The sequence below is a fragment of the Saccopteryx leptura genome, chromosome 1 (genome assembly GCF_036850995.1).
Source record: "Saccopteryx leptura isolate mSacLep1 chromosome 1, mSacLep1_pri_phased_curated, whole genome shotgun sequence".
Classification (NCBI taxonomy): domain Eukaryota; kingdom Metazoa; phylum Chordata; class Mammalia; order Chiroptera; family Emballonuridae; genus Saccopteryx; species Saccopteryx leptura.
In genome coordinates, this window is record NC_089503.1 from 115,346,674 (window position 1) to 115,350,412 (window position 3,739).

The following is a 3,739-nucleotide window of genomic DNA, read 5'->3' on the forward strand; positions in this document are numbered from 1 at the left end:
GTTAGAAAGCGCACAATCACCCAAGTGAAAGAAAGCACACAACACAATCCCCAAGCTCAATGAGGAGAGCTTAGGTTAAGCACATAATGGGAAGTGTGCCGGCAGAGCACCTTTTTACATGGAAACTGAGGTGAGTTTAGAGAATAACCTGTCAACTCTGCAAAATGGGTATTTCTGATAGAGAGGCTTGATTTTTTTGATCCGTGGTTAATTTCACATATCAGTATTGCTGGAATTGGCTAACAGGCATTACTAGCTGTAAGGTATTTTTCCCCGCCGAGAAGGAAGGAACAGGCCAGAGCCACAAAGTGTGGAATAAGTAAACGGCTTTATTGAGTACAGAGCGCACACCCCGCCCGGCAAGGTTCCCTGGCCCCAAGGAAAGAAAGATGGAGGAGATGGAGGCTAGGGAAGTTGCAAAGATTAAACCTCGTGGGAGATATTGAAAGGGTCCCTCTAGGGAAGTGGAGCTACTATGACGTGGTAAAATTTCACTGGCTGGCAGACGATCGCTTCTTTCCAAATGGTTCCTGGGAAGCTTCCTTTGGTGGGCTTGATTGTGGGCGGTCCTAGCCAAAGTGGGCAGGTCTGAGTTCTCCACATGACTATCCCTCTATCCACCGACCTTACACTAGCCTCTGTGGAGTTAGAGCTCAGGCTTGTTAACCAGCTCTGTACTGTGTCATCCCGCTGTGAGTGCCATTCAGGGATGACTGTCCTTAATTCCCCTAGACTTTAACAGATATTCAAATTAATGCAAAGAAAGTGATCAGATTCTTGTGATTTGGAAGTCCTTTTTCCAACTGACTTTATATTGACTAATTTTCAGCCTCTATGTCATTCTACCTTCTCAAACTGAACTTTAACCACAAAAGAACTCTCAAAATTCATAGCACTGTCATTTTACATATATATATATAATTTTAGTATAACTATAATTATCTAATTTAAAGATAAATGCTTTTTAAATATTCATGACTTAGATTTCAGAAATTTACCGATTTACTTGAGTGTTTCAACTGCTTAGAATATATTTATGGCTTTACTCTATATCTGTTCCATTTCCTCCATTAGATTTCATTGGGAACCTACTATTTCCTTGGTATTAAGAAATATTGCAACTCTTGACTAATTAGAAGTTTCTATCTCTACCTACTATTATTGACTGAAATACATTCCCCTCAATGCACATGTTGAGACCTTAACTTCTCAGTGTGACTGCATTTGGAGAAAGGTATTTTAGGAGGTAATAATAATTAATGAAGTTGTAAGAGTAGAGTGCTAATCCAATAGGACTGAAGTACTTCTAAAAAGAGGAAGAAACACCAGTGTTCTCTCTCTCTCTGACAGAGAAAAGGTCATGAGGATATAGAGAAGAAGACCATTTGCCAGCTAGGAAGAAAGGACTTATAAGAAATCAACCCTGCTGGTGTCTTAAATCTTGGACCTGTAGTGTTTAGAACTATGAGAAAATAAATTTCTGTCTTCAAATCCATGCAATCAGTGGTATTCTGTTATGGTAGCCTGAACAGATTAATATCTACCAGCACACACATAGTATGTATTATAGATATGGTTATGGAGTCTACATTACAATGTGCTATAGAAATCCAAATGAAAGAGCAAAAAGCTAAAGTTAAGCGCATTTTTAGAAATACAAAAGATTGTCACTCTTTTTTTTTTTTTTTTTTTTTTTTTTTTTTTACAGAGACAGAGAGTGAGTCAGAGAGAGGGATAGACAGGGACAGACAGACAGGAATGGAGAGAGATGAGAAGCATCAATCATTAGTTTTTAGTTTTTTTTCATTGCGCGCTGCAACACCTTAGTTGTTCATTGATTGCTTTCTCATATGTGCCTTGACCACAGGCCTTCGGCAGACCAAGTAACCCCTTGCTGGAGCCAGCGACCTTGGGTTCAAGCTGGTGGGCTTTTGCTTAAACCAGATGAGCCCGCGCTCAAGCTGGTGACCTCGGGGTCTCGAACCTGGGTCTTCCACATCCCAGTCCAACGCTCTATCCACTGCACCACCGCCTGGTCAGGCTGTCACTCTTATCATTCTATTCAACATTACTCTGGAGGTACTAACTAAGACAACCAGGCAAGATAATGTAGTAAAGGCATCAAACTGTAAAAGAGGGTGTAAAACTATCTCTACTTTCAGATGACTGATCTCACATAGAGAAAATTCTAAAGACTCTAAAATAAAACTATTGCACTAAAAAACGAGTTTAACCACATTGCAGGGTACAAGTTCAATGCATACAAAAAATTTTATTTCCATACATTAGCAATGAATAATATTAAATTTTAAAAAATGACACACACTTCCTGAATTCAAAATTTATGACAATACGCAGTATTTGAGGCAATTTGTTCTGGTATAAGGATAAAATTAAGAGTCTAGAAATAAACCATCTCATGCACAGTCAATAGATTTTTAACTAAGACACCATAATTTAGTATAATAAGAATAGTCTTTTCCATCATTGTGCTGGAACGTCTGGATATCCACATGAAAAAGAATGCAGATGGACTCTTATCACACACCTTACACATAAATTAAGAATGGACATACAACTTAGAGTAAATTATAAAACTCTAAAATAAAACTCTTAGAAGAAAACAGAAAAATAACTTTGTAATCTTGGAATAGAAAAAGCCTTTTTATATGTGACACCAAAATTACCTACTAAATACAGAAAAGAAAGCAAAATTTTGTCAAAATTCAAATACTTATAAGACCATCATCAAGAAGGTCAAAAGAAAACTCACAGAAAATTTTTCTCCAAAGTTAATAAATAAATAGCAATAAGCATATAAAAATCTAGTTTTATAATATTCAAAAAATACATGTATAGATATGACATTGGAATTTCTTTAAAAATATTAATGCTTTAGACTATATTTTTTGAAATATTTATTCGGTTTCTGTACAGATAAGATTTATTGTTGGCCTAACAGCTCTCCATTGATGGGCCTGCTTATAAGACTGGTTCTTGGCTGGCTTTTTGGCACTTGAATTTCTGGAAATTCTTACCATTCTAAATACAGATAAGAGTGACTCACTATAGCTTAACTTTATATAAATATTATGGATTATACTGGACACTTTCTTTCCTTTGCGGGTCTGGAATACTGGTGCAAGTTACCAGAGGGTGCCAACACAATCAACCCCAATAAAAGCTCTGGGCACTGAACCTCAGTGAGCTTTCCTGGTGTACAACATTTTACACCAGTTGTCACTGCTCCTTGCTGGGGTAAGTAATTGTGTCCCAAGTGACTCCATTGGGAGACCATCTTTGGAAGTGTGTGCCTGATTTATTCTGGACTTCACTTCATGAGTCTTTCCCGTTTGCTCATTTTGCTATGTGTTCTTCCGCTGTCAGAAATCAGTCATGAGCACAGCAGTAGTCTAGCACTGGGAGTTCTCTTAACAAATCAAACCCTGGTGCTTAATCAATAATACCGCTGCCTAGCAACCATGCTATGTCTTTAGGATTCATTTAAATTTATTGTATTTGGTGTCTTGATTTGTATCAAGTATTAAGAATATTTTTATTTAGTCTGACTGTATTGCATAGAAATCCTATAAAAATATTTTTATTGAATATAGTTTTTGAGTTACAAATATTTACTAATGTACAATTCTTGCATACTACAATGAAGTTGTAGGACTTATTTATTAGCACATACATTGTATTTCTTCCTGAATATATACCAATTATTTACTGATCTGAA